The sequence below is a fragment of the Vombatus ursinus genome, unplaced genomic scaffold (assembly GCF_900497805.2).
Source record: "Vombatus ursinus unplaced genomic scaffold, bare-nosed wombat genome assembly UNPS02010193.1, whole genome shotgun sequence".
Lineage (NCBI taxonomy): Eukaryota > Metazoa > Chordata > Mammalia > Diprotodontia > Vombatidae > Vombatus > Vombatus ursinus.
In genome coordinates this window covers 1381056-1404270 of record NW_020949971.1, presented here as the reverse complement: position 1 = coordinate 1404270, position 23215 = coordinate 1381056, and the positions used below count along the sequence as shown (strand labels likewise).

Sequence of the window (23215 nt, the reverse complement as noted above, 5' to 3'; positions counted from 1 at the left end):
GGGAGTAGCACCCCCAAAACACAAAGGACCCACAGCTTCAGCTATTGGAGACCAGAAAGGAAAGTTTTGGTCACCCGTCCTTGACCCAGTCAGATGCTTCAATATCAGAAACTGATAAAATTTTATCAATGGAAATGACATGAAATATGAGGCATCATCGCTGTCTACCTTCCTATGTACTCTAAAGAGCAGGGTGCCTTTAATTTAACTTGTAGCTGAAACCTTTCCTGGGTGCTGTCTCCTTATTAGAATGTCAGCTTCTGGAGAGCCTGGACTGTCTTAATTTTCTGTGGTACTTGCAAAGGGCTTTCTTTGTACATGATGAGCACTTAATACATGTTTTTAAATTCACTCATTCATTCAGTAGTTCATTCATTCATCCATTTGTTTGTTCATTTGTTCATTCTGTCCATGAACCTATGATGAAGAAGCTGGTGTCTGGAGAAGTTATAATTAGTATCCTGCATATTAACTCACTAATGGGTAACTTGGGCAGCTCTGGTGGGGCAGTGGGGAGAGCACTGGGTCTGCAGTCAGATCCAGCCTCAGACCCAAGTCATTTACCTCTATCTGCCTCTATTTCCTTACCTGTAAAATGGAGTTAATGATGGTGCCTACCTCCCACGATGGTTGTGATATTTAAATGAGAGTGTACCCCTAAGAAAATTTGCAAACCTTCAGGTACTGCTAGCTACTGTTGTTAATAATAATAATCCATAGAAGGCTGAGGGTCTCCTGGTTCAGAGATCAATGTGCTTCCCAGTGTTCCATGTGGCCTCTTGAATTTCAGCTCCTTGAGGACAGCAGTAACATTTTTGGTTCCCAGTGCACAAGGGCAGCCCCTTGCATAGAGTCAGTCATCTTTTCATAGCTTTAGTGCTTTGGAACTGGCACAGATGTACCTGGAGTCCATTCGAGGTCCAACTCGGCTCTGATGGTGGAGAGAAAGCACTGGAGCTTACTGGCTTCTGACACAGCCCAGGTATGGATGAAATCCTGTGTTCTTGGGGTAAGGTCAGTCCTGGTGAACATTCAGTGCATGTGGTAATTCTGATGACAAAGATGACAATTATTCCAGTGATGTCAATGGTGATGGCCATGGTGATGGGGTATTAACTCATGCTGCTCCCTACATAGGAAATACCTCTTCATGTCCTTCTCACCCTCTCAATCATTTAGAGGCCAGCCTTCTCCAAGAAGCCTTCCTGGTAGCAACCTGTCTCCTCTGGTTCCACAGAGTACGTCTTCCGCCTCCTTCCAATGGTGTGTTATAGTCATGTTAGTTACATATGTGTGTGTATATGCAAGCCCTCTATGGTAGAGTTTTTTAAACTTTCAAGGAATTTAAAAATTATATTTTGATAACTATTTTAATGTAATTATTTCTCTCTGTAATCCTATATATTTTTTATGCATTTAAAAACATGAAGCCAGAAAGGAATCCAAAGACTTCACTCAATTTTCAAAGGGGTCCATGACACAAAAAAAAAATCATTAAGAACCTTGCTCTGTGAGACTCTAAGCTTCATGAAGGACTATTTTCTCTAAACACTAAATCTATCCCTATTCCAAACACAGTACTTTGTGTAGAAAGTATAGTTGAAAAATAATTATTGAGTGGATGGATAGGTGAGTGGATGGGTGGGTGGATGGATGGGTAAATAGACGAATGGATAGAAAAGTGGGTGGGTGAATGAATAGGTAGATGGATAGATGGATAAATGGGTGGGTAAGTAGAAGGATGGATGGATAGGTGGGTGGGCAGATCAATGGATATGGGTGAGCATGGACGAATTTAGGTATTATTGAGTGATCTTAAGTGCCACTCGGATACAACTTACCTTCCTCTTTCTAGCCTTTGTCTACCTTGGAAGCAATCAGTAGGGTAAGGTGGGCATCATCATTCTGACAAATTCAAGGAGAGAGCCAGGCTTCAGAAGTCATCTACCACCATAAAGAAACAGTCCATGCCCAGGACAGAATGAAGCAGGAGTCAGATTTGTTCAGTTTTGATTTTCTCTCTTGTCCCTTGAGTATGTGTGTGATTGAGAAATTCTGTTCTGACCATTTCCTTGTGTGTCAGCAGACCTCTGTTAATCAGGCCACGCTTGTTGCTTCTGTTTGCCGTGCATCTCCAGCTGAAAGGGATGAGGCTGAGGTGCTGAGTTTCATTATTAAGGAGAAAAGAGAGGACTCATCTGAGGAGGGACTTTGGGACAGGCTTCCAAACAGGTAAACCTTCACTAGCTTTCTCTATGCATTTAGACAGGGTGGTGTGTGCACAGAGGGGCTACACATGGTAGGTCCAGCAGAATGGAGGAGTATTTCTGTTTGGTGTCCTCAGTCCCAATGCCTGACACATAGTATGTACTCAACAAATATTGAATTGCATGAAATAAGTTGCTACTTACTTCATGTTGTGCTGTAACTAGTTGTTGTATGCTTTGTGTTTTCAGCTCTTAGGATCAAAGATTTGCAGCTGAAGGAAAAATTCAGGGTGTTAAATCCAACCCCTTCTTTTTATGATGAGGGACCTGAGGCACAGAGACTGAATGATTGGCTCAGGGTGACAAATCTGGTCAGAGTCTGAGGAAGGATTTGAACTCAGGCCTTCATACTTCCAAGTTCAGAGTCCTATCCATTATATCATGCTGCCTCTCCTGTTTCTATCAAGAAAGACAAAAGAAATTTTTGCAAGATAGAAAGTATGCCAGTGGGAAATGTATTTAATTCAATTCAGCAAATATTAAGGTTCTTCCTGAACTTAGGAATCTGTCTATGTTGGCATCTCTTAGGTTCTGCCATAACAGGGGCATACTGGAGCTGGCTCTTATCAGTACCAGAGCTGATTATGAAATTTTTAGTGTGAGCATTTATACCTTGGAAATCAGCAAGTATTACAAATCAGGGCTGGATTTATTGTTCTGTTGTTGTCTAGAATTAGGAAAATGATGAAGAAAATGTTAATGATACAGAATCAACTTAAAAGTGTGTCATATGGTCATTTTTCCCCCAGAGAGCCAATTGTTAAACATTTACTGGCACACATCTACTTCCAGTTTTCTAGTCAAAGAGTAGCTGTTGACTGGATTTCTTTCTTCCTGTGTAACTGTTTTCCAAAGGCTGATGCCCTCGTGTTATCATACTTGTTCAAGATATCCCCGTTAGTTACATTGGGAATGACCAGGGACTTACCATTGACTCTATGTTAGGTGCAGCTTTTGTTTCTCAATGAGGCTTTAACAACTACAAAATAGAGCAAACTCCCCAACTAGATTCACTTAGATTATCACTCATGTCCTCAAGCAGGTGTTTTATTTTTTCCTGCTGTTGTTGTTAAATCATTGAATGAAGGAAACAATATTTTGTGGGTGAGGAAGGACTATGTCTTCTTGCTTGGGCTTCATTGTTCCTATTTTCTAAAACTTTCCTTAAATATTTGACAATGAAAACTTAAAAAAAATACCCAGGGTAAACTACATGAAGTGCTCATTGGGAGATTTGCAATATGACTGAAGGCAGGGAAGGTGTATTTTGGGAACACAGTCTGGGAAACTCGGTGTAATGGAAGAGGAAGACTGGATTCAGGGATGAAGGAATGAACTTGGGGATGAGGGCCTGACGTTGGATTCAAACCTTTGGATCCAAAGGGTGGCTCTGCCATTTCTAGGGTTCCTGACTTACTTCCATGTCACAGCTCCCTAGTAGAGTGAACACTCCTTGAAAGCGGGAATTCTTCTGTTTTTCACATCTGACACAAAATGGTTATTTCATAAGCCCATGGGATTTTTGAATCAAATGAGTTGTTCAATACCTCCTTCCTGCAGTGGGTCTGACTCCCTTCTCCATGAGTCTTCATCATCCAGGGCTGAGCATCTCTGAACATAACTCAACTGGTCCTTGGTTGGCCAACAGTCACTTAACAAAGGGGCTCTTCCCTTCCAGGCCTTTCCACTCTGGTAAGAGGACTTGCTGGAGAGGGAAAGCACTTGTCTAGGGAGATCCCTGCAAAGAGGAAAGTATCTACTAAAGAGACTCATAAATAGTTCATGGCTAAGGGGCTTAAGATAGGCTGTCATGTGGCACTGTGGAATAAGCTCTGGATTAGGAATCAGAAAGCCAGTGTTAAATTCTTCATCTTCCACATCCCACTCTCCTCCTAGCCCGGGATCAGCCCTTTACTCTCCCTGAGTCCCTCTCATCACATCTGTAAAATGGGCATAACTAAACCTAGATTAATTATGTATTTCCCAGAAGGCCAGAGTCCCTGGCCTTCAAGTCCAGCTCTGGTGGGGCTTCCTACCTGGGCCTCACATAACCTCCCATATTATTAGCATGTAGGCCTTTTGGAAATTACTTTGAATTTGCTTAACTCTGGGTGACGTATTGCCTTGAAGGGCAGGGATTACTTCCTTTTAGTTTTTAGAAATGGCTTATGTATATATGGGTGTTATCATTATATACAATTCAGTTTGGGGGTTTCTGTTTTTTCCATTTGTACTGATGTAGTCCTGGTATCATTTGTATCTCTATTTTCCCTCATTTCCCACTTTATCAGTTTATATAGATCTTCTCTGAATTCTTCTTAGTCATTTTTTTTTCACTGCTTAATAAGATTTCATTGTATTCATGGGACACTTTTTTTTTTAAAAGGCATTCCCTTATTTATGGGCACCTACATTCTTACCAGTTCTTTGCTATTCCAAAAAAGTGTTCTTCAAAGTTTGATGCATCTGAAACTTTTCTTTTTCTCTTGGACTTACTCAAAATACATGGCTATCATTCAGATCTCTGGATTTTAAAAGTATGGAAATATTCATTACTTTCTTTGTATGTTTCTGAAATGCTTTCTTTTTTTTTTCCTTTTTGCTAGGCAATGGGGTTAAGTGACTTCCCCAGGGTCAAGCAGCTAGTAAGTGTCAAGTGTCTGAGGCTGAATTTGAACTCAGGTCCTCCTGACTCCAGGGCCAGTGTTCTATCCACTGTGCCACCTAGCTGACCCCTCTGAAATGCTTTCCAGAATGGCTAGACCAATTCACAGCTCTCCCAGCAGCATATCTGTGTGGTCAAGCTGCTCCAGCATTGACCCTTTAAATCCCTTTTCATCTTTACCGATTTACTGAATATGAGTGAAAACCTTATTATTTTGATGTATATTTCTCTTACAATTAGTGATTTAGAATAATATTTCGTACACTTTTTAATGGTTTTCAATTCCTTCTAAAACTGTCTCTTCTGACCACTGATGTCTTGGGGAATCTTATGGATCTGTGTTAATTGTCTGTATAATTTGGATCTCAGACCTTTATCAGAGAGATTTGATGTTAAGATGAACACTTTCCCTTAAGATCAGAAAATCCTGGACTTAGAATTAGAAGGAATATTCAGGGTCATTTAATCCAGCACCTTCCCTGACAGAGGAAGACACTTAGGCACAAAGAGCTGAAATGACTTGCTCAAGGTCAAATGTTCTGTACATTTATTTTTAATACATTTTTATTGATATTTTCTATTTCTTGCATCACCATAATTATCCCAAAGGAATGACAAGTTGTACATAATAGAGCTGCAGTTTCATATGCAACCTCCTTTTTTTTATTGTGCTGTGTTATGGAAATGCTTGTTTTGTCTCATAGATTACAAGTACAATAAATTTAAAAATTAAAAGAGCCATGTCATATAACAAATAGTATTTCTAATGAGGACAAAAATCAACACAAATGATCTATGTGCAGTGTGTAACCCCTGTAACACCTCTCACTTCCACACAGGGGTGGATTGGGGGTGTCTTCTCATATGTCTTCATCTGAATTCTGCTAGATCTTTATATGGATAGTTAGATTTTGCAGGGGATGGAGTGCTGGGCCTGGAGTCAGTAGGGTTTAAGTTCAAATCTGGCCTCAGACACTTACTAGTTATGTGACTCTGGGCAAGTCACTTAACCCTGTTTGCCTCAGTTTCCTCACATGTAAAATGAGCTGGAGAAGGAAATGGCAAACCATTCTACTATCTTTGCCAAGAAAACCCCCAAATGGGGTCACAAAGAATCAGAAATGACTGAACAACAAGGATCTTTATAGATTTGTTACATTTCCTTTTGATTTTTTGGTTTGTAGCTGTTCATTCCATTTCCATTATTGTCATTATTGTGTGTGTTGTTTTCTTGGCTCTGCACCAGTTCGTAGAGATCTTTCCATGCTTCTCTGTACTGCTGTTTTCATCTTTACCTATTTAAAATATGACAAGATATTTACACACAATGGGGGAAGTCGGGTGGTGCAGTGGACAGAACATCAGTCAAGGAGTCAGGAAAACCTGGGGCAAATCCTGACTCAGACATTTCTTAGCTGGATGCCACTAGGCAAATCACTTTACCTTTCTGTCCCAGTTTCCTCATCTGTAAAATGGGGATAATAATAGCACCTACTTCCCAGGGTTGTTATGAGGATCAAATGAGATAATATTTGTAAATTGCTTTGTACATCATGAAAGCTAATTTACAATAATAATAATAGATGCTAGTTGTTAATTTGTAATTTAAACAATAATGGTGGCTATTATTGCAATTATTATTCTGTTCATATTATTTCCCCTAGTGGAATGCCAACTCCTGGAGATAAAGGACTGTGTCCTTTTTGTCTCAAAATCCCTCATTTATTATTAGTTCTGCTAACACACAGCCCACATCATTAGAATGTGCACCCAGGATATTTTATTTTTAAAAATGTTTTTAAAGACATTTATTGAAGACTCAATCATAAAAAAACTTTATTTTATTCACTGAACTAAAGAAACCAAAACTGAGCTAAACGTATTTTTAAATTAATAACTAAATTTTACTTTTAAAATGCAAACAAAAGGCAACACATACTGTTTTTGTATATGCATGTATGTGACAAATACATGTGTATGTGGGACATTAGGGCATCAGTGTGTTGCTAAATGTTTAATCATTGAAGTTGAATATGCATTATTAAAGTTTTCTCCATCACTTCTTTAAGTTTAAACAATCAATGAAATAATCAATTAAACCTTGATTTGTAATATTTGCTGATTTCCAGGCACATAGAAATTTCACGATTAGCTCTCAAGAGCCAGTTACAGCTGGCTCCAGTGTGCCCCTGCATTAGGATGCTGCTCAGCACAGCAAGCACACCCACCTACGTCCTCAATATCTCTTAAAATCCATTGTATACAGTATGCACTCAAATATGCTTCTTGATCGAGTCAGTGACCAACCTGGCCTTAGGAACTCAGAGCCTCTGATTCCAGACCTAACATTTCCTCTAATACCCCAGGCTGCCCCTAGCACCATGCTGTTTCCTCCAAGCTACAGTGATTTTGTTCATATGAAGCTTTACAATTCTGTGCAACTAAAATAATCATTTCCTCTTTTGTGGTCTCCTCTAATCTTTGCTTGGTTAAGAATTATTTCTCAATCAGAATTGTGAAAGGCACCCAATCTCGTTCTCTTGGAACTTTAGTAAAGTTGAGTATTCATTATAAAGTTATGGTGTGATATGATGTAAGATACTAGTTAAATGAAAAGTTCTTCAAATGGCTTTCCACTTCTCCTGTAAGTTCTTAACAAATAGGGAGTCCTTCCCCCAAACACTTTATGTTTTTAGACTTATTGAACACTAGGCTATCAAGTTTAATTTTTCTTGATTTTTCCTTGCCTGGTCTGTTTCATTGATCTTTTCTGTTTCTCAATCGGTACCAAAAAGTTGTGATGATTTCTGCTTTAACATATAATGAGAAATCTGGAAGGACAAATCTCCATTCAATCCTCTTTTTCTACCTTCCCTTATTTCCTCTGAGATTCCAGACATTTCTATTCATTCAAAGATTTGGTTTTGGTTTGTAAAGCTCTGCATTTCCTTGGTACTTTGGTATAGCATGAAATCTCCAAGTTCATTTAAGTTAATCACTTTTATTAGATTAATAAAATCAATGGATGTCCTTCTCATTGCTCGTCATGCTTTATTACTTCTCTGCTTGTTGCTATGTGTGTGTGTGTGTGTGTGTGTGTGTGTGTATTTAACCATTATCTTCATTTTCAAACAAGTTCATAGAACCTCTCCTACCCAGTGAGCAATCCCACATAACAAACAATAATAATGAAATGGGAAGAAAAGTTTCACAAAATGAACTAATATATTAACTAAGTCTGATAGTATATACAGCATTCCATACCTATAGTCCTCCATTTCTTCAATGAAAAGTGAGAATCACATCTATTTTCTAGGGACAAAAGCAACAGTGATGATAATGACAATGATAAGAGGAGGAGTAGTTGCAGTAGCGGCAGCAGCAGTAACTAGCTTTTATATAGCTTGTTAAGACTGGTAAAATCCTTTACTTAGATAATATCATTTGATCCTCCTAAGACCCTGTGATGGTAGGGGCTGATACTGTCTTCATTTTACAGATGAGGAAACTGAGGCCAAGAGGTTGTGACTAACAGGACCATAGAGCTAGTAAGTATCTAAGGTGGGATATGAACCCATATCTTTCCACTGTCACATTCATGGCTCTATTTATAACACCAACCTGCCTCTTTAAGATGAGGATCAGCTTTGTCCTAATTAAACAGTACTACTTTTAATTATTTTGTGCTTTCTATTCATATTACCGTAATCATTTAGTAGATTCTTTCCTGGTCTTGCTCACCTCACTTTACATCTGTTCATACAAGTCTTCTCACACTTTTGTGAACTCCTGTGATACATTGTTAGTGATGACACAATAACATTACATTATATCCCTGTACCTTCATGTGTTTAGTCACTCCCCAATTGGTGTCTATCTACCTTATTGAGAAACCACCTTGGGGGTATATGACAAGCACTGGGATCTCTGGATCAGAGACAAAGACAAGGGAATAACCGTCTATATAATGCCTGCTATGTGCTAAGCTAAGTTTTTTTTAAACAAATATTGTCTCATTTGATCTTCCCAAAAACCTTCAGACATAGAGAACATTATTATCCCCATTTTACAGTTGAAGAAACTGAGGCAAGCAGCTAGTAAGCCACTTGCCAGGATCACATAGTTAGTATGGATTTGAGGCTGGTTTTGAGCTCAAGTCTTCCTGATTCCATGCCCAGTGCCCTATCCATTGTGCTGCCAACTAAATAATTTTTTAAATTCATAATTCCAAAGTACTTTCCAGAATGGCTAGACTAATTCACAACTCTACCAATAATGTATTTGTGTACCTGTCTTGCCATAGCTTCTCCCTCTTTTATTATCTTTGCCAATCTGCTGGGCATAAGCTATAATCTTAATGTTGTTCTGATTTACATTTCTCTTATTATTACTGATTTAGAATAATCTTTTTATAGCTATTAATATATTGTAGTTCCCCTGAAAACTGTTCAACTCCTTTGGCCTCTTATCCATTGGACAGTGTCTCTTTGTCTCATATATTTGTGTTAATTCTCTACATATCTTACATGTCAAAACTTTATTAAGACAAGTCAAGAAGCATGTATTAAGCACCTACTATGTGCCAGGCACTGTGCTGAAGCACTGGGGATGCAAAGAAAGCCAAAAACAATCTCTACCTTCAAGGAACTCCCAGTGTAATGGGGCAGAGGACATTCAAACAAGTACATCCAAACAAACTATCATTCAGTCTTTCAGTTGTGACCCCATGGATTCTTCTGTCCTCCACTATCTCTCAAAATCTGTTCAAGTTCATGTTTGTTGTTTCCTTGACACAAATTATAGAGAGGATAAATTGGAGGCTATCACAGAAAGAAGGTAATAGTATTGAGGAGGACTGGGAAAGGCTTCTTCTAGAGGGTAGAATTGTAGTTGACACTTGAAGGAAGCTAGAGAAACCAGGATATGGAAATGACATTTGATGAATTGTTTCCTCATTTGACAGCTTGCCTTCTTAACCCAGTTGCATTGGTTTTTCCTCCGCATTTTTTCAAGTTCATTATTGCAATTGTAGATTTTAATTTTTGTATGGCTTCTTCTCTTGTTTGCTAAACCACTCTACCCGAAGCCATACCTGTGAAGGTTTCTGATTTGATTTTCTTCCAATTTTCTTTTATTAATAGTATGACCCTTAATATTTACATTGAGTATCCATTTTGAGTGTGTGTGGTGGAAGATGTTTGTCCATACCTAATTTTTGTCAAACTGCTTCCCACTGTTTTCAGTAGGTCTTATTAAATTAGGAATTTCTCATCTAGGTAATTTATGATTTTGAGTTTAACAAACATGACTTATCAAATTCAATGATTCTTCCTTATGTAGTCTGTTCTGGTGATTTATTGTCTATTTTTTAAACCACTAACAAATAGCTTAGGTGATTACTGCTTTATAAAATAACCTGATTTTTCATCATTTCTCATGAGATTCTAGATTTTTTCCCCTCTAGATGCATTTTGTTATTAATTTTTTTAGGCTTATGGAGTATTCCCTCAGTAGTTTGATTGATATATCATGAAATCAGTAAATTAATTTACAAGGTATCATTGTATTTATTATATTGGTATGCCCCAACCATTAGCAAATTGATCTTTCTATTTAAAACAAAAATAAAGAATGTTTCATAATTATATAGCTTGACTGTGCCTTGGTAAATTGATTTCCAGACATGTATACATTTATAGTTATTTCAAATGGGATTTCCCTTTTAGTTATTTTCTTCTGAATTTTGTTATTTCTGTGTAGAAATGGATTGAATGCTTATCTCCCAGATTTCAACATATACTTGGAAGGAGCCCTTGTAGAGCTTGGCCATCCATTTGTCTATCTTGGGCAGGTAATGCAGATGGATAAGTGGTAGAGCCTGGAGTAGGCCAAGAGGGGAATGGGCTGGACTGTCTTTGGGAATGGCAAAGCTCTTCTACTTACCCTCAGTTTCGTATGAAAGCAAATATTCTTCTATTTCATAGGAACATCCTACAAATGTTTCTGTACAGTGATGAGACCACCTCCAAACAATCACAAAAGACAGTAGAAAGGCAGGTGGTGGGTGGGAGCAGGCTCTGCTGTATAACCATTCAGGAACTTTGAAGAGTGGAAGTTTGAGATTCCATCAATAACCTGTTATAAGAGGAGAAGATAGGTTGGTCATGTGGCAATAATGAGGAGAGACAGATGGACACCAAGAGTGCATAAGTGGTGCCCATTTAGCAGTGGGAGAAAGGGAGAAAGACCTTTAGTACTTTGGGTGGACTCCCAGTGGTTAACCTTTGGGGTAGGGGGAGGCATGGAAAAGAGTAACACAGGATGGGCAGGATTGGATGGACTTCACTGGGCATCACTGAAGGGGACCTCTTGTAGCAATGAGAATGGTAAATCCATTGGAATATTTGGATACATAGAAATGCTAGCAATTCTCTGGACTTACTTTGTGTACTGATGATCTCAATTAGTTTCTTTGTTGATTCTCTGCAGTTTTCTACATAAATCTTCATGTCATCAGCAAATAAGGATAATTGTTTGTCCTCTTAGACAATGTTTATGCCTCTGATTTCTTTTTCTTCTCTCATGGCTGCCACTTGCATTTCTAAAACTATGTCAAAGAATAATGGGATCATCTTTGCTTTACTTCTAGATTACTTGGGAAAAGTTTCTAGCATTTTCTATTGGAAATAATGCTACCTTTTGGTTTTAGATAACTTTTTAAAAAATCATATTAATGTGATAACCCCTGCAGGGCTCACTTGTCCAACTTGCTGCTGCTGGCGGGTTATATCCCCAGAAGGAGAGGGGCTACTGCTATAACTTTCAGGTTTCTAGGGGTAACCCTATGGGCGGCCATTCTTTTCAACTGTCTTCTCAACAAATCCTAACCAACTCCCAGTGTGCTTCCTTATAACAACCAGATAGTATACTTAACAAATTCTCTAGCAAAGATGCTCTTCTCCAGAATAGTAGTTACATTAAATTTCCTCTAAAAACAGGGACATGCTCTCCTGCAAAAACAATCAGAGTTCAGGAGGGAGGAAGACTGCCCGTAAATTGGAAGTACAAATTATTTGTATTTTGATGGTGTAGGGAAGAAATATGGTTAAGGAAAGTCAGAGCTATGGAACTGTAGCACTTTGATGTCTTTTCTCTCTGTGCATGGTCCTCCTGACATTTACTTGAGAGGGTGCTGGGTGATGGACAAACTACTGACTGTTCAGTTGGACTGGTTTGTTTATTTTTTTGGCAAGAAAGTGTATCTCTGACAGACTGTCTGCTCAGTTGGGCTGTATCCTTCTAAGAGTGGTACCTTGGCTGGATAACTCCATCTGCTACTGACCACTTCATGGATGTCTGTTCTGGTTCCTCCACAGGTTGTGCTGCCGGACTGGGCTTCTAGTCCAGTAGCTGGAGACAGGTGAGCTGCTGAACAGTATGTGCTAGTCAGGACCAGGCAAGCTTCTCTGCTTCTAGACATGTAGCTGCTGGACAGTCTCTGGCAGGTCAGTAGCACTGCTACTAGACCAGGGCTGTCTGATGGTAGGAAGGGTCAGCAGAAGCCTCAGATGTGGGCTTGTCTGTCACCTCTGGGCAGGAGATGAAATAGGGCTTACTTTCTAATTTTGCAAATCTTTTCTGGTCCCAAACCCTCTTTTTCAATTATCTGACCCACCCTACCTTGAATTGAAGTACTGGCAGCTAGGTGGTGCCATTGAGGCACAGAGCCCTGGACTTGGAGTCAGAAGTTCAAATCCAGCCTCAGACACTTACTAGCTGTGTAACCCTGGACAAGTCACTTAACCCCCATTTACCTCAGTTTTTTCATCTGTAAAATGGGGAAAATAATAGCACCCTGCCACATACTAAGTGCTATATGAATGTTAGCTATTGTTATTGTTGTTACTATGATGATGATGATGATGATGATGATCTCTACTCAACTCCTCCTGTGGGAAATCTATAGAAGTGAGTGGCTAGAGATAAGGCCATTTGTCTTACTGGCTTCATCATATGTAACTAAAGCATCCAGGCCTCCCAGCCCTTCAAATTTTGTATCTTTAAGCCTCTGTTTTACATTTCAAAGTCTCTTACATCCCTGCAGACCTTCAGCTATGGCTGAAAACCACCTGCGGTGCACTCCCACACCCATTATAAAACTGTCCATCTTTAATTGCACTCCACTTTTTCTGCTTCTATTGATATATTCACATAGTGGTTTTTTTTGTTTGGTATTGAATATGATTCATTCTGTTAATTGTTTTTCCAGTGTTGCTGCTTTTTATTTTGAATGTAATTGATTATATTGTTTTCCCAATATTGAATTATTCTCTTATCCTTGGTTTAAAGCCACTTGATCTTAGTGAATAATGTTTGGGCTATATCGTTGCTGCTTTTTGAACAGAGTTTTATTTAAAATGTTTGGATTAATGTCCATTAGTGAAATTGTTCCCTTTCCTTGCTTCAGCATTCATGGATTCAGGTATTAGGGTTATATTTGTCTCATAAGTGGAGTTAAGGAGGGCTTTTTCATTTTCATTTTTTTTCTAGAATAATATCCATTCATGATAAAAAGCTTTCTACAGTTCACTTGTAAAGGCATCTGGAACCAATGTTGCTTGTCTCTATTCCCACTGACTATTTCCTTTATATCTAATGTAATTTCAGTTTTTGAGACTGGGTTATTTAGGATCTCTATTTCATGTTTCAGGAATTTGGGTATTTCATCTGAACTCCTAATTGTTGAATCTTATGGCCTGTTCTCAGTCCTCACCCTTCTGTGATATCTGAAATTAGTCCAACCTCTCCTCCTAGTCATTCTCTCTTCTCTAGGTTTTCATGGCATTGTTCTCTTCTTAGCTGCATGCCTCTTCCTTCTCGTTCTCCTTTTCTGGACTGTTACCTATGCCACAAATGCTGATTATGGGTTTACAGAAAGGATCTGTCCTTGGTCCTCTTCTGTACCTTCCCTTCCTCAGCTTTTTCCTTTAGTGATCCCATCAGCTCACGTTGTCCTTGGTTCCTCAGGCTCCCACCCAACACACTCAGTTTCAGCCCTAGTCATTTCCCCTCCACAACATCTCTTGTATGTCTCTACTCACCAGGACCACCCTAGTTCAGGTCCTCATCACCTCTTGTTTAATCTCTTGTGATGGCTTTCCAATTTCCCACCCTACCTCAAGTGTGTCCCCACTCCAATTCAATCTTCAACACCACTGCTAAAATAATATTTTGTGTACTGATGATTTTCCTTCACTCCCCTAGTCAATATATTTCAATGGCTCCCTATTTCCTGTGGGATAAAATGCAAATTCCCTGGTTTGATTTCAAGGACCTTCATAATCTGGTCCCATCCTACCTATCAGTCATTATTCTAGATTATTACCCTTTTCAGACTCCATGACCTTACTTATTTTCTGATCTCTAACTATGACACTCAATCTCTGTACCTGGGTCATGCCCCAGACATAGAATGTGTTCTTTCCTTCTCCCCATCCCTTAGAATCATAAGTTTCCTTCAAGGTTCATTTTCTATATGAAGTCATTTCTGGTTTTCCCTCTACTTGGGAGTTTCTTTCTCTCTCTCTCTCTCCCTCCCCCCAATTATTTCCTGTCAATTTTGTATATAATGTGCATAACTGAATCTATACATGTGTCCCCTGGCTGGACTGTGAACTGCTTATGAACAGGCACCATGTCACTTTTCTCTTTGTGACTTAAGGATTTTCCATAGTTCCAAACATATTTTTGCTGCTCAGTGAATGCTTGTTGATTGATGAATTGATTAATTTTTTAAATTATCTATTTCTTTTATATTTAAAGAATTTTTTCTGGAAAAAAATGTCAAGAATATCAAGGGAAACAATGAAAAAAAAAACCTATGGAGACTAGGAACCTAGTAGTACCAGATCTCAAACTATACTAGAAAGCAGAAATCATCCAAATGTTTTGCTACTAGATAAAGCAACAGAGTGGGTGATTAATGGAATAGATTAGGTACACAAAATACAGAAGCAGCTGTGCACAGTAACATTGGCTTTGATAAATCCAAAGATCCCAACTACAGCAGCAAGAACTCACTATTTGACAAAAACTACTGGGAAAATGAGAAAATATTCTGGCAGAAACTCAGGCCAATGTCTCTTTTATTTATTATGAATTTGAAAAACAAGACCATTTCTCTGTCCAAAGAACATGAATAAGGATCTGGGAACTTTCAGTAAGCACTACTCTCTTCTAATTTCAAATTGAACATATCAGTGCCAATGCTTCTCTGCTTAGCCATGGCCCTTTTAGAATTTCCTTCTGCTTTCCTTTGTTTTTTTTTTAAATGAGTCACTGCCAAGTCTTTTGTTTCTTCTTCCTTTTTCTTAGTATCATTATCACTATCCCTAACCCCAAACCCTCAAACCACAAAAAATTCCTTCTTTGTAACAAATAAATGTCGCCACACAAAACAAATCCACACATTGATCTGTCTGAAAATGCATGTCTCGTTCTACACCCCTAGCATCGCATCTCTCTGTGAAGAGGTTAAAATGTGCCATGGTAGCAGTCTTCTGAAGTCATGATGAGTAACCACCTAGATCACCTTTCTGAAGTCTTTCACAATATTTGAGTTCACAATGCTGTAGTCATCACATAAATTATTCTCGAGTCTCTTCTCATGTCATTCCACATTATTTTGAACAAATCCTTCTGGATTTCTCTGAATCTTTTTCCTTTCATAACTTTTATGGCATAAATATTTACATCATAATAAAACATACTTTTTTCAACCATTTTCCAACTGACAGTCATCTGCTTTGTTTCCAGATGTTTGCTTCAGTATTAAGTGCTAGTGTAAATATTTTCATTGGGCTTATGATTCTTTTTCCTCTTTCCTTGTGTAATAATAATTTGATACCTACCATTCAAATTAATCACCATTTACTCATTTTATTATTATTTGATTGGTATCAGTGCCTGTTTTCAGTGAATTAAGTAGAATAGGATCAAGTAAAAGTTAGTTGTGTATTGTTAATATTTTAGGACCAAATAATCTCTCATGTATTACTGGTATTGATATAATGTACATTATATATCAATGGAGTTATTATTGGTTACAGGATATATTTGTAGATGTTAGAGAAAAGCACATTATATAAAGAGGAGTGAGTCAGATTTATAAGAACACAATTCATTCCCCAATTGCTAATTTATAGGAGGATATAAACAGGCAGTTTTCAGATGAAGAAATCAAAGCTCTCTATACACATATGAAAAAATGTTCTAAGTAACCATTGATTAGAGAAACACAAATTAAAACAACTCTGAGGTACTACTTCACACTTATTAGATTGGCTAATATGGTAGAAAAGGAAAATGATAAATATTGGAGGGGATGTGTGAAAATTGTGACACTAATGCATTGTTGGTGGAGTTGTGAACTGATCCATCTATTCTGGAGAATGATTTGGAACTATGTCCAAAGAGCTATAAAACTGTGCATACCTCTTGACCCAGCAATACCAGTACTAGGCCCATATCCCAAAATAGATTTTTTGAAAAAGGAAAAGGAGCTATTTGTACAAGGGAATTTATAGCAGCTCTTTTCATGGTGGCCAAGAATTGGAAATGGAGAGGAAGCCCATCAGTTGGGGAATAGCTGAACAAATTGTGGTATATGATTATAATAGAATACTATTGAGCTGTAAGAAATGAAAAACAGGATGTCAGAAAAACCTGGAAAAACTTACAAGAACTGATGCAAAGTGAAGTGAACAGAACCAGGAGAACATTGTACACAATAACAGTAATATTGTACAACGATCCACCGTGAGTGACTTAGCTATTCTCAGCAATACAAAAATCCAAGACAATTCCAAAGGACTGACGATGAAAATTACTGTTCACATCCAGAGAAAGAACTGATGGAGACAAAATGCAGATTGAAGCATACTATTTTTCACTTTTTAAAATTTTTTTCTTTTAGTCTATTTCTTCTTTCACAACATGATTAACATAGAAATATGTTTCACATGATTGCACATATATAACCTATCACTCTGTCACTACTCCCTGTTGACATTTCCCCTTGCCCACCACTTCCCTTACTGTTCTCCAAAGCAAGAGGTGGTAAACTGCTACTCAGGTGGCAGGTGGAGTGCCTCTTTCCAAGAAATACCTGATAGAATATTAGTGATGAAAAAGTCTGCTGACCCAGTGATTAAGATTAATAACCTGTCAACCAATCACTCTAGGCTTTGACAGTCCAGGTTTGGCCTTATCTTGCTAAGGCCTCTACTGAACTCCCTGAATACCTCCAGCTATGTTGCCCTTCCCCCCATCTTCCCAGCTTTCCTTTATGTATTGTCTTTCCCTTCTGGAATATAAGTCCATTGAGTGCAGGGACCTTGAGTTTATTTGCATCGCCAGTACATAGGACAGTATTTAACACACAGTGGACACTTAAGATGCATTTCATTTACCTGGTTGGCTAGACTTTCCAACATTTTATACATTGTGTAGTTATCTTGATTAGATTTTTTCTTTTCCTCCCCCTATTCTTTTTTAGGAGTGGGGAAGGATATACAGAAAGATTGATAATTTATATAGATTTGTTTTAAATCCTGTTTTATCAAACGTTAAAAGTTTCCATTAATTTTAGTTAACTCTAAAGTCTTTCAAGGAAACCATCATGTTATCTGTAAAAGGTGATGTTCTGTTTCCTCTTTACCTTTGCTTATTCCCTCAATTTCCTTTTCTTGTCTTATTGCTATAGCTAACACATCTAGAACTATATCAGAGAATGGTGGTGACAATGGACATTTTTGCTTTATCCCCAAAGGGATTATTGGAAAAGCTTCTAGCTTTTCTCAATTACAGAGAAAGTAAGATCTTGGTTCTAAATTAGTACTATTTACTATATTAAGGAATGGTCCATTTATTCCTTTATGGTTTTCAATTAAAAAAAGAAAGAAATAGGCACTGGATCTTGTCAAAAAGGTTTTTTTTCATCTTCTGAATCTGTTGGCATGATAGTGATTTTTATTATTTTCTTATAAATGTGGTTTATAACATTTAAGTTTTTCTAATATTGAGCCAACCCTGCATTCGTGTATTTAATTCGGTATTTTTGCATAAACCTCCATTACAGATCTTAATCTATAGCTTCTCTTCTTTGATTTAATATCCCCATGGGTTAGATACCAGGATCATAGTTTTCTCAATGAATGAATTTGGAAGGATCCTTTCTTTCCTTTGTGTAAGGAAAACAAATGATTTCTGTGATATTGGTATTAACGTAGTTGAATGTTTGATAGAATTCATTGATAAGTCTATCTGTAATTAGACCCTCTTTCCTACTTTGGAGAAACCTTTTGGAGTTCTTTTAAGATTTGTTCAATTTATTTTTCTTTGAGTTATTTAAGTTATCTATTCCTTGTTTTATCTATCTGAGCATTTTATATTTTTATAAATATTCACTCACTCCATTTATGTTTATCAGTTTTATTGCCATGCAACTGAGCAAAATAATTTCTTCTTTATTTGTTGTGAACCCTCCTTCTTTTCATTTTTGATAGTGACAATTTGGTTTTTCTCTCTTTTTCTTTTATCAGGTAAACTAATGATTTATCTACTCTATTTTTTTTTCAAAAATCTAGCTCCTAGTTTTAGTTTTCAATTCAATGTTTTATGTTGTGTGTGTCTGAGTTTCCATTTTGCTTATATCTTCTCTGATGTACAGAATTTCTAATTTTGTGTTTAATTGGGTTATTTATGTTTGCTGAGCTTCTATGCTTTTAGTTGCATACCCAATTCATTGATCCATTCTTTCTTTTGTTGATTAAAAAGTGTTTCGATATCAAACTATTCCCTAAAGAATGAACTCCTTTGGCTGTCTCCCAAAAGCTTTGTTATGCTGCCTCATTTTTGTTATTTTCTTGGATGAATTATCTGTAGCTTCAGTGATTTGTTCTTTGACCCACAGATGCTTTAGGATTAAAGCACACATATCTTACTTCTGTTGCAGTGTATACACTTGGGGCTGGGTTACTATTTCTCCTCAGCTTCTTCCATTGCAGGATATATGGTCTGTATGGCCCTGTGTTTCTGTGCAGAGAAAACCCTGAGGCACAAAGCTGGCCCAAATTGGATTTTCAGTCCCCATCATAGACATTCTTTCTCCTCTAGCCTGTGGTTCTCATCATTTCCCCTCTCTCCCATTTTACTTACACCTTCCCTGACCCAGACAGAGTCTCTGGTGGGATTGCAGGGAGGGTTCCTGCAATGAGACTCTGTGTCACAATCCTGTGTGGCCACTTGAGCTCACTGTACCTAATGTGTGGAATGGGATGCAAGGTTGGATTACTGGGAGTTTTGAATAGTTAATTCCTCTTCGGTTATTTAATGTGATTTTATCTTGCGGTGCCTCTGTTTTGTGGATTAAGTTTCAATTCATCCCCTTTTCTGAAGTTTTGAGGTAGTTGCATAATTATTGGCATGTTATCTTCTCCAGTAGAATGTGAGCTCTGCCTTTCTTTGATTCCTCAGCACTTAGAACATAATAATATGGAATATTCCCGGGTAATAGTGCCTGGAACAAAGTAACTGTTGTAACATAGTCATTGTTCATTGAGTACATGGGGTACTCCGTCTCCCATCTCTTGTCCTTTGCACTGACCTTCCCCCAAACTTGGAACACACTCTCTCCTCACCTCCACCTAACTGAATACCTCTCTTCCTTCAAGAACCTATTCAAGCATCACTTTTGACACCAAGGATTCAATCTGAGTGAGATCCAGGGATGAAGGAGTTGATGGATAAATTTCAAGGAGCCCATGAAATTGAATGAGGAAAAATATATACCTTCATTTTCACTAACCTCAAACTAAAATTTAATATTTCCTTTAGTTACTTTTTAAAAAAAAAGTTATTCTGAGAAGGGGCCATGAGCTTCATCAGACAGCCAAAGTGCACCATGATGTGCAATAAAAGTTAAGAACCTTTGCCCTACATGAAGGCTTTCCTGGTTCCTCTAAGTGCTAGGGGCCTCCCTCCTTAGTGAGCTGGGATTTTTGCATTGTATTTCTTCATTTATATGCAGTTGGTGTGCCCCTTCTTGTGCCCAGAAAGACAAGGTTCTTGAGAGTAGAGATGTTTCATTTTGGTCTTGGAAGTCTCAGCACTTAGCAGTGACTGGAATATAGCAGGGTCTCGATAAGTATCATTGATTGATGCCTGATGGAGCTTGCATCCAAGCTCAATATTGAAGGAAGGTGATGAGGGTGTGGGGATGAAGAGAACTGCAATGTGGCAGAATTAGAGTATGTGAAGTTGATAAAAGCCTGGCAGGAAGGTTGGAGGCACAATGGGGAGGGACTTAAGTCCGATCATCAATCAATCAATCTTTATTAAATGCTTACTTAGGCTGAGCACTGAGTTGGGCATTGACAATACAAAGACAAAATAATGAAAAAAAGTTCCTGTCTTTAAGGAGTTTCTACTTTATCAAGGGCAGTAACACACACACACACACACATGCGAACACAATCTATGCAAAATAAATACAAGGACATTTTCTGGAAGAGGCAAAGCTGGAGATGAGGAAAGGTCTCCTGTAGAATCTGGTGCTTGAGCAGAGTTTTAAAGGAAACTAGGGATTCCAAGAGCCAGAGGGGACAAGGGAGTGCAGGCTGACAGGGGCTATAGCTAAAGACCCAGAGATGGGACTGATGTTATGGTCCTCTTTGAGAATGAAGGACAAACAACCTGTGAGTAGTACAGGCTTCTCCACTGGGGACCCAACTGGCCAGTTCCAGTTGGGCAATGCAGCTCCTCTCCTTCCCTCCCCTTCCCTTCCTCTCCCTCTGTCTACATAGGGAATCATACCCTTACCTGCCAGTGCTCTGCCCAAAGGAATGTAAATTTTGATTGCTGAAACCTCGAAAGATATCTTGGGGTTTACAGGCTAGATTTCTTTCTTAAGGTCCATGCCTTAAACCCAATTCACTCTGGCTCTTATTGATTGGTCAACGATAGGTCCCAGCCCTCAGTCAAACTGAGACCTGGAAAGATCTTAGCTTATAAAGGTCTCCCACTGCATCAGGGGCCATCTCTAGTCATTCTGATTTTTATCTTGCCAGTGGACTCAAATCGCTCTGGAGGAGAAAATGAGCCTGATGACTTTGCACAGTCCCTCACTTAAATTCAATTCACCTTTAAGTCATGACAATTAATTTGCAAGTCACCTTCCTGATGCCATGGTCCTCTTTGAGAATGAAGGACAAACAAGAACATTGACTGACTAACTTGTTCAGTGACACCATAGCCCAGTTTGGCTGAAACAAAAAAGATATAGAAAAGAATTACACAGGATGATATGTGTACCTGCGTGGGCTACAATCTGCACCAAAGGAAAGAGTTGCCATTTGAGGAGATAATGGATCCATTTAAATATTCAAGGAACCAAGGCCAAGTTGAGGTGCCATGGCACAAGTTGGTAGTAGCTAGAATCAATTTGATTTTAATATTTTTTCCAAGAACCCTTAGCAGCTATGGAGTAGGATTGAATTGTGGAGATGACCTGGGAATACTCCAGTGCTCTAATGCTCCTGTGATCTCATCAAGGTGGGTTTTCCCTGCAGGAGAGGAGATTCCAACCCATCCATGTCTGCTTATCTGGTGAGACTGTTTTCCAGGTTCTCCCACAACTCCACCCCACATGTTGAGTGCTTCCTTCATATTCTATTGACATTGCACAGATACTGACAGAGTATGGGGGCTAGCTGCTGGTCATCCCTTGCTTTTTAGACAATGTCCTTTATTAGAATATAAGCTCCTCAAGGTCAAGGACTGTTTTGCTTGCTTGTATTTGTAAGTGGATTTGACCAGTCAGTCTCCCAGAGACTCTCCAATCATCTAGAAATGTATTTGCAATGTGGCATGTAGGGAGCTTCCTTAACCTTGAGTGCTGTTTGTAGAGAGCAGGGCAAGTGTCCGAGGTGCAGGACATTAGCTAGGCCTAACATGGAACAGAACAATCAGTCCAACTCTTAGCATCATAGACTCAGATCTTGAAGGGACCTCAGGGGCTAGCTAGTTCAATAGTCAGCAAATATTTGTCAAGCACCTACATACATACCAGCATGTAGTACAGTGCCTGGCATATGGTGAGTGTGTAATAATAAATGTTTTTTCATTCATTCACATGTGATTGGGCCATCTTTTTCTCTGGTTATATATTTCTCTGATGGCATCCTTTGCATCATTTCTCCTGTCAAGGGGTTGCTATTGACTAATCAGGAATGGTGGAAGGTCCCATTGAGAGCTCCTTGAGGATGGGGACTATTTTTGCTTTTCTTCATATCCTCAGTACTTAGCACAGCGCTTGGCACAGAATAGGTGCTTAACAAGTTCTTGATGACTTACTGACATGAAGGTCTAGGGATTGTAGAAAAATCAAAAATGAAATCCTAAAAAGTTAGATCATGGGTGGGTGTGGAAGCACAGGAAATCAAACTTGGAGAGATGGACTGGAAAAATATGGATTGGTTAAAAGGTAAACACCAATACAGGGTGCTTCAAAAGTCTTAGAGCAGTTTTAAGCTTTGATAGCTTGGGACAGTCTGCGGTAAGTTTAGTAGGTGTAGGACAGAAAGTGAGATGGAAGGACAAAAGGTTGTGGTTTAATGAAAGGAACTAAGAGAGACAGTATGGTATAGTGGGTGGTTCTGAACTAGGAGTCAGGAAGAGCTGGATTTGAATGCTGCCTCAGACACTTACTAGCTGTGGGACTCCACCTTTCTGTCTTGTTCCATGAAATGAAAGCGTTGAACTTGAGGTCTATGAGTTTGGTGAATAGCAAAGTTCAGTCTGTTGGGGATGAGACCATTAGGAAAGCTGGTGATCCTTTAGAAAACCACACTTGTAGGTGGTCCAAGTGAGGTGAATAGTGAGATTATTGGCATTTAGGAATTGTGTGCTTCTGGCTTAGATCAGTCAGCAACACTGATAGTGAAGTCCCCAGGAATGATGGAAAAGCATGGGTTGGAATGGAAATAAAGGAGCAAATGGGAACCTTTCTGGAGACATAACCTTTGGATCCTTCTCCCTCCAGTTTTAGCTTTAGGAATACCTACTATTTTAACATTAAGCCACATTAACTAAGTGCAAGTTCAGTGTGATTAGATACCCTCTTTACAATGTGACTCCCCATTCCAGTCTCCATGCTGGTAAAGGAACAATATCTATTCCACAAAGAAGAAGCTAGGGTTTTTTTTTTCTTAAATGGTCCCCAAAT

The 23215-nt window shown here is 38.6% G+C and overlaps 1 protein-coding gene across 7 annotated transcripts in view; it reads left to right on the top strand.

The window, feature by feature from the left end:
- Nucleotides 1-2086: 2086 nt before the first annotated feature.
- The window catches only part of MSR1 (macrophage scavenger receptor 1), a 79669-nt gene continuing 58540 nt past the window's right edge, over nucleotides 2087-23215 (top strand). For 3 of the 7 annotated variants that reach the window (XM_027853724.1, XM_027853719.1, XM_027853725.1), the window contains exon 1: nucleotides 2087-2232. The gene's annotated coding sequence lies outside the window, so the exon portion shown is untranslated. Of the gene's footprint in view, nucleotides 2233-8431; nucleotides 8481-12308; nucleotides 12438-23215 lie in introns of those variants that run through there. The other 4 variants (XM_027853720.1, XM_027853722.1, XM_027853721.1 and 1 more) reach the window with 4 other exon arrangements.